At 58.0% G+C, this 8,536-nt stretch overlaps 2 pseudogenes; both read right to left on the bottom strand.

The window, feature by feature from the left end:
* LOC124304219 (uncharacterized) overlaps positions 1–5,547 on the bottom strand; it is a 7,532-nt pseudogene extending 1,985 nt beyond the window's left edge.
* A 484-nt stretch (positions 5,548–6,031) lies between these two features.
* On the bottom strand, positions 6,032–6,186 carry LOC124304167 (uncharacterized; annotated as a pseudogene).
* Between the last annotated feature and the right edge of the window lie 2,350 nt (positions 6,187–8,536).

The following is an 8,536-nucleotide window of genomic DNA, read 5'->3' as shown; positions in this document are numbered from 1 at the left end:
TGATACTGCACGTAGTCACGGGCCGGGATGGAGTCGGTCCCGTGGTGGACCCAGTTACTGGACAGGACGCTCGCGGAAGATTCCCGGAGCTCCTGTCCGTCCACCGACTCGTGCAGAATCGATGCCCACAGCTGCTGGCGTGCCTTGGCCGACGAGTCGTCTCCCGTTAACCCGGTCTTGCGGAGCGTGCGCCGGGCCCAGCCGAGTTTCCGCTGGACCCTTTGACACGCATGTGCCGCCCGGGCCGCGGGGAGACTGCTCTGATTCAGTCCGCCAAGGCGGCTGATGATCATTGCTGGGATAAGGGTGGTGAGGGAGGGAATACCCAATCCGCCATCCACCGCTGAGGCGTGGAAATAGCCTTCCGCCGTATCGTCGGGGAGCCTAAGCCAGACGCGAACTGCGCGCCTGACTTGAGTGTCGAGGGACTTGAGTCTTCCTGCCGTAGTCCTTCCCAGGGCCAGTAGGTGGTAGACCCTGGGTAGCAGGAAGAGCCGCAGCATGGTTAGTCGTTGCTGCGGCTTGAGCGGAGCTTTGGTGATGTAATTCAGCTCCGCTCCAAGCTCGACCTCGGCAGTCGTAAGCCCCCCGGGGCTGAACTCGCCACCCAAATATGTCCATCTCTGGAGCACGCCGGTTTGGGTCAGAGGGCCGTCCCGTAGTCGCAATAACGATTCGACGACGGTCTTGACCCTCTTCGCCTTGCCGGCGGGCACCAAAGACAGAGCTGTGCATTCGGATGCGTTGAGTGTCAGCCCCATGCTCGCTGCCGTCTCCTCAACCTTCAAAAGTGCCCTCTGCATCCCCCATTTGGATGCAGTTATGATGGTCAGGTCGTCCGCGAAGGCGAGACATGAAACCCGCTCGCCTTCGAGGTTGAACCCGACCTCAGAGGGCACGACCGCAAGGATTTTATTTGCGATCAGGTTGAAGAGAATCGGTGAGAGGGGATCTCCCTGCCGGACTCCGCGCCGGACAGGTACCGGTTGGGAAATCCTTCTGTCCGCCGCCAGCCTGGTGGTAGCACCTATATACAGCTCGACCACATAGCTTACCAGACCAGCTGGTAGGCCGAGCTGTCCGACGATCGTCGCGAGCGCAGCGTGGCTCACCGTGTCGAATGCCTTAGCAACATCGAGGGTGGCCACGTGCAACTCGCGTCGCAGCGTGCGGGCCGTCCATAAGATGGAATCTAGGACGGCCGTGTTCTCGGCCGTACCATCGGCCGCGATGAAGGCACGCTGCCGATCGTCGGTTAGGTTGGCTGATCTAAGGCGGACAGCGAGGATGCGGTGTAGTTGACGAACCACTACCGAGCTGATCGAAATCGGTCGGTAGTCCCCAGGGTTCTCCGGTACCTTTTTCTTCGGGATGAAGATTGTCCGGCTCTGCAGGAGTTGTCTAGGAAATCCCCCCCTGAGCATGACGATATTATAGAGGAGCGCGCGGATGGATGACGACACCGCGCGCCACTGCCTCGCCGTGACCATGTCTGGACCGGGTGATGACGACACGGGGACCTTGATGACATCAATCTCCTCAGCGGAGATTGGGTCCCACGTGTAACGTAGCTCGGGTTTCTCAGGCGGGATCCTGGAAGGACCTGGGTAATCCCTTGAGGGGTGCCCCAACAGTGGGCCCCAGTGCGCGACCAACTCATCCAGTGTATGGTTGGTCGAACTGGGGCCCCCTTCCAGGATCTCCCGAGCCACGTGACGTCTATTGTTTTTCCACCCGGTCTGGACTCTGGCATATTCTCGGCGGCGCAGTGTCCTCCTCGACGGCGGCTTTCCGTTCCTCTGGCGGATTGGGTTCGCGGCCGGCTCGCGGCGCCTAGATCCAGCTGCAGCGGCTGCAGGGGGAAATACCCTGCCTAACCATTCAATTATGGCGGCGTCAGTATTTCCCCCATTCAGAGCATCATCAGCGATGTCGACCAACTCGTTGGCACGATGATGCTCCTCTTGCCGGGCTATCTCGATTAGACGACGTATGGCTCCGGCAAGGTCCTGCCCCCAAGGAGTAGCGGGAGCAGGTGCCGCTGGGGTGGGTGGTGGTACCCTTGCTGGATCTGCGGAGGGAGAGCGTTGACGCGGTGATGGCATGGAGCGGCTCCTTCGTCCCCGTAATCTGGCAGGGGACCCAGGGGGCGTATGGGCAGCCGCAAGGTCTCGTCGGGCTGCCTCAACCATTGTCCGGTAGTCCGGCCGGCGCCGGACTCCTTTAATTGCCTCCTGGGTCCTACCGGGGACCAGAGCGAGGAGGTGGAGGTTCATAAACCTCACTCTCCGCTCGGTGGCCTGAGCCTCCTCCCGTGCCATCATCCGCAGTTCCTCATCCCTCCACCTTAGCTTGGCGCCGGGCAGTTCGATGGCCGCGTTAGCTTCCAAAGGGTGTCGTATCCTGCGGTGAACTCCAAGCCCTCGCTTCGTGGCGAAGTCCTGCTCGCAGTCACCGCAGGCATACCGCTCGGGTGCTGGTTCAGGGTCAATAGGGTGCGGTTCATTATCAGGGGCTGGGGTGGGGTCGTCCACTACCCCCACAGCCACCTCCGTGGGATCGGCTAACTCCCCCCGGGTACTTGTTTCAGCAGGCCCGCCGGGCTGAGGCACTCGGCGAGTTCTGCTTTGAATTCGTTTATTTTGCGGGCCTGCTAAAAGTTAATGGGGAGGGCTGGCAACCCCCCCCCCCCTCCCTAGAGCCCCCGCCGTTCATCGGCCGCTCGCCAGTGGCCGGTCGGTGGGCATATGACGACTCCCCGAGGGGAGCCGTCTTAGGGCGACCGACAGACAACCGTCGATGAGAAAGTCATAGTTACTCCCGCCGTTGACCCGCGCTTGCTTGAATTTCTTCACGTTGACATCCAGAGCACTGATCAGAAATCACACTGCGTCAACACCCGCTAGGGCCATCGCGATGCTTTGTTTTAATTAGACAGTCGGATTCCCCCAGTCCGTGCCAGTTCTGAGCTGACCGTTGAATGGCGGCCGAAGAGGACGACGGCAACGGCGAACCGCCGCCGAAGCCTCGCAGCAAGGAAGATCCGCGGGAGGCCAAGGCACGGGACCGAGCTCGGATCCGGTTATTACCATCACCTCGCCCAGGCCCTGCACGTCAGCCAAACCCGCTTCCCGACCAAGCCCGACACGCCCCGATCCTCAGAGCCAATCCTTATTCCGAAGTTACGGATCCAATTTGCCGACTTCCCTTACCTACATTAGTCTATCGACTAGAGGCTCTTCACCTTGGAGACCTGCTGCGGATATGGGTACGAACCGGCGCGAGACCTCCACGTGGCCCTGTCATGGATTTTCAAGGTCCGAGGGGAAGATCCGGACACCGCGGCAACTGCGGTGCTCTACGCGTTCCAAACCCTATCTCCCTGCTAGAGGATTCCAGGGAACTGGAACGCTTATACAGAAAAAAAAACTCTTTCCGGATCTCCCGACGGCGTCTTCAGGTCTTTTTGGGTTACCCCGACGAACTCTCTTGCGAGGGCCCGACTTGTAAACGGGTCCGCTGCCGGGTTCCGGAATAGGAACCGGATTCCCTTTCGCCCGACGGGTGTGTCACGTTTCAAACCGCGCGCGCCCACGCCGGGGGGAACGCCGAGCGAGGCCCGACGTTCGCACAATCACCGGCGTCACGACGCGCGTGTCAGTGATAGGAATACACCATCATCGTCATCGGATTTCTCCTGGGGCTTAGGATCGACTGACTCGTGTTCAACGGCTGTTCACACGGACCCCTTCTCCACGTCAGTCCTCCAGGGCCTCGCTGGAGTGTTTGCTACCTCTACCAAGATCTGCACCGACAGCGGCTCCAGGCAGGCTCACGCCCAGACCCTTCTGCGCACACCGCCGCGACACTCCTACTCGTCAGGGCTTCATAACGGCCTGGGCCGCCTCGAATGCCGCTGACGGCCGAGTATAGGCGCGACGCTTTAGCGCCATCCATTTTCAGGGCTATTTGCTTCGGCAGGTGAGTTGTTACACACTTCTTAGCGAATTCCGACTTCCATGACCACCGTCCTGCTGTCTTGAGCAACCAACGCCTTTCATGGTATCCCATAAGCGTCGACTTTGGCGCCTTAACTCGGCGTTTGATTCATCTCACAGCGCCAGTTCTGCTTACCAAAAGTGGCCCACTTGGCACTCTGATCCGAGATCTCGTGGCTTCATAGTTCAAGCAAGCCAGAGATCTCACCCATTTAAAGTTTGAGAATAGGTTGAGGTCGTTTCGGCCCCAAAGCCTCTAATCATTCGCTTCACCGGATGAGACTCGTGTACGTTTTGTACGCGAGTGCCAGCTATCCTGAGGGAAACTTCGGAGGGAACTAGCTACTAGATGGTTCGATTTGTCTTTTGCCCCTATACCCAGTTCCGACGATCGATTTGCACGTCAAAATCGCTACAGACTTCCATCAGGGTTTCCCCTGACTTCGTCCTGACCAGGCGTAGTTCACGATCTTTCGGGTCCCAACGTGTACGATCTGGGTGCGCCTCTTCTCGCAGTGAGAACGAGACGCCCCGGGAGTGCGAAGCCGCATCGTGACGCGGCCCATCCTCTCTCAGTCAGCGCTGTGTTGACCTTCACTTTCATTTCGCCGTAAGGTTTGCTCGTCCTAATGACTCGCGCACATGTTAGACTCCTTGGTCCGTGTTCCAAGACGGGTCCTGAAAGTACCCAAAGCAATAGCGTCGCCGACCGGTATTTGATGATTCGAACGATCCAGCCTGAGGACACTGCCAGCCAACAGCTGGCCGGGCCCGGGGACGGCGCTAGGTCCGACCACCGAAAATCGCTGACCGCGCTTGCGGCAGGCCCGACGCAGTTTAATGCGGCTCTATACGGTGCGGGTACCGACGGGCAGCCGGACGGGCAACCGGGGGTCTGCCCCGACAAGAACGCCGAGACAGGCAGCCGACCGGGCCTTAGGCCGACACCCAACGGGTCGCGACGTCCTACTAGGGGGGAAGTGCACGCCGGCGCCGCCGGACATTGCAACGCAACCGAGTGCCGTGGACGCGAGGTCCCGACATCACGAGCCACGGCGAAGCTTGCGTCGCTGACGTTGAATCTTCCCGTTCGATCTTTCGGGTTTCTCAGGTTCACCCCTGAACGGTTTCACGCACTCTTGAACTCTCTCTTCAAAGTTCTTTTCAACTTTCCCTTACGGTACTTGTTCCCCATCGGTCTCGTGGTCATATTTAGCCTTATATCGAGTTCACCACCCACTTAGAGCTGCACTCTTAAGCAACCCGACTCTGAGGGAAGATCCTCCCGTGGCGCGTCCCGGTCACTACGGGCCTGGCACCCTATGCGGGTAAGTGGCCCCATTTAAGATGGACAAGATGGACGCGGGCCGACGCCCCGGGATGAGTAGATCCTCCCAAACACTACATTTCCCGGCGGCATAACCGCGGGATTCAGTGCTGGGCTGTTTCCTGTTCGCTCGCCGCTACTAAGAAAATCCGAGTTAGTTTCTTTTCCTCCGCTTAGTAATATGCTCAAGTTCAGCGGGTAGTCTCGCCTGCTCTAAGGTCGTCGTAAGATTGCTAGTCCGTCTTCGGCCACGGTCGTTCGTTCAAGAACAGCACCGTCGACACGGACGAGGACACAACGTATCTCTTTCATACGTTCGAGCCACGGTAACGACGGTAAACACGCTTGCCGTACGAGAGACTCGAGAGCCTCCCGCGGCGAAACGTAGAACGGAACTTGTTCACATGAGAGGCAAACCGACCGCGCGCGGTCTGTGTGTCGCCGTGCCGAATTCGTTCGATCTCTCGACTATCGCTAGCACCGGAACGTGACGAACGGCAGCGACAGCTCGACCCTGCGAACTGCGGCGACGCGTCGTGACCGTGACATACGTGTTCGTTTGAGGCGACGCGACATGTTGCCGCGCGACCGGTGCGCGACACAGGCTGCGAACGCCCGGTCATTTGCTCGCGAAGGCACGGTGCGCTTTCCCCCCGATGGGGTTTTCGCAGCACCGTTGCCGACGAAGCAGTCTGTCGTTGTTAAACGACCCTCAGCCGGGCGTGGTCCGGGAATTGTATCCGTGGACCGCAATGTGCATTCGAAATGTCGATGTGAATGTGTCCTGCAGTTCACAAGTTAACGCGCAATTAGCTGCGTTCTTCATCGACCCACGAGCCAAGTGATTTACCGTTCAGGGTGATCATATATGTGAATTTTGCATGAGAAATGCTAAAATTACGGTTGTTACCGGCTTTCTGTGGTCGTGAGCGCGGCGCCGCGTGCGTCGGCCCTTGCGCGGTTGCGCGCGGGAAGGAACGCGCGCCGCGCGTCAAATTTCGTTTGTGCGATAGTTCAGGAGCCGACGTCGCCTCGAGTTCACGGGTCGTTGCTGCCGGGATGAACCGGCGCCGGACCCAATCGGCTCGCAATGCAAACGATTGACGGCGGACGGCAGTGGGCCGCGTCAGCGAGTCCCGGGCATCGCTGTCCTCGACGCTGACGCGAGCTTCCTCGTACGGGCGAAAATCCTCTCCGAAGCCTACCGCATTCGCGGCCTGCGTCCGGGGTGTAACGGCGTTGCATCGAGGACACCCGGGCGCAGACAGGCTGCCCGCAAAGAAGAGCTGAGACCAGCTTCGCACGTCTCTCTGGCACGACCTGACTGGGTCGAAGGAGTCGAGGCGGACCGCGGAGCGGTCCCCTCTCGGCACCGAGTCGGCCGGAGGCGCAAACAACCCGCCGCTGCTCCGCGCTGGACGCGGAGCGACGGGTCGACGCCTCGGCGCGAGTCGGTCGTCGGGCGGTTTCAGCCGGCGACTGCGCTCGTCGCGACCGCGACGAACGCCTGACCCATCGGATCCAGCGTGAGCACCGCGTTCGTTGTCACGACGATTGTGTTGCGCGCCGCGGCAACCGGGCCCGACCGTTACGTCATTCAAAGTTTTGTGAAATATTGTTCGCGACACGTGGGCGTGACACGCCGTTCTCGCGGCGAGACAGCCTCGCGCGCTTACGAGTCGCTGCTTTGGCAGTACGAAACGTTAATGATCCTTCCGCAGGTACACCTACGGAAACCTTGTTACGACTTCTACTTCCTCTGAATAATCAAGTTTGGTCATCTTCCCGTCAACATCGGCAATGCCGAGACATTGCCGCGTACCATTCCGAAGACCCCACCAAATCATCAAATCGGCAGTAGCGACGGGCGGTGTGTACAAAGGGCAGGGACGTAATCAACGCGAGCTTATGACTCGCGCTTACTGGGAATTTCTTGTTCATGGGGAATGATTGCAAGCCCCAATCCCTAGCACGAAGGAGGTTTAGTGGGTTACCCGGGCCTTTCGGCCAGGGAAGACACGCTGATTCCTTCAGTGTAGCGCGCGTGCGGCCCAGAACATCTAAGGGCATCACAGACCTGTTATTGCTCAATCTCGGGCGGCTAGAAGCCGCATGTCCTTTAAAGAAGATTTATTTGTACGCCGGTAGTAAAAACCGCCTGACCGAGGCCGGGGGCCTTCGAGATACCGGAGGGTACGCCTACTTAGCAGGCTAGAGTCGCGTTCGTTATCGGAATTAACCAGACAAATCGCTCCACCAACTGAGAACGACCATGCACCACCACCCACCGAATCAAGAAAGAGCTCTCAATCTGTCAATCCTCCCCGTGTCCGGGCCTGGTGAGGTTTTCCGTGTTGAGTCAAATTAAGTCGCAGGCTCCACTTCTGGTGGTGCCCTTCAATTCCTTCCAGTTTCAGCTTTGCAACCATACTTCCCCTGGAACCCAAAAGCTTTAGTTTCCCGGAAGTTGCCCGCCGTGTCATCGGAGGAACTTCGGCGGATCGCTAGCTGGCATCGTTTATGGTTAGAACTGGGGCGGTATCTGATCGCCTTCGAACCTCTAATGTTTTGTCGGAAATTGACCACCAGGATTAATTCCCGTACTTCCCTTTCATCTTGAAATTATCACTTGTAACAATTATTGATATGGGCAAGGTTAGGTATTTTAAATAAATCCACTCGGTTTGGGAGTCAATCAAGGACGGTTTATTACCCTAGAGGAGGAAAACCTCAGCAGGAACTGAGTAAAAACCTCCTCGAAATCGTGTACAATGTATGTGAATGAATGTTAGATTTATGAGTGGATGTGTGCACTGGATGTATCTAGAGAGAGAATTGTGACGCTTCGAGTGAAGACACAATAGGGGTGAGCTCAACCGCCTTATAAGATGCTAATGTGGAAGCTAGTTACACGATAATTATCAAGGCGATAATCAATTCCCCAGTGGGAATACAAGAGAGAGATGGAACGGCCGAGAGGCGCTATTTCAATAGCCGAGAGGCACTATTTGAATGGCCGAGAGGCGCTATGCCATGGAGTGACGACGAGTGTCGACCCCCTTATGCCGCAGTGGCGTTGTCTCAGTTATGTATTAACACAACCATTGTGACAAATACTACTTAGCGTCAGTTCAAATCAGAGATTCGAATTATAGGCTCATCAAATTGGAGAGGAGCCTGAGTGCTGTCTGGCTCACGCGTATCAAGCAAC

Source organism: Neodiprion virginianus, chromosome 4, assembly GCF_021901495.1.
Source record: "Neodiprion virginianus isolate iyNeoVirg1 chromosome 4, iyNeoVirg1.1, whole genome shotgun sequence".
Classification (NCBI taxonomy): Eukaryota; Metazoa; Arthropoda; class Insecta; order Hymenoptera; family Diprionidae; genus Neodiprion; species Neodiprion virginianus.
This window is presented reverse-complemented; position numbering and strand designations above follow the sequence as displayed.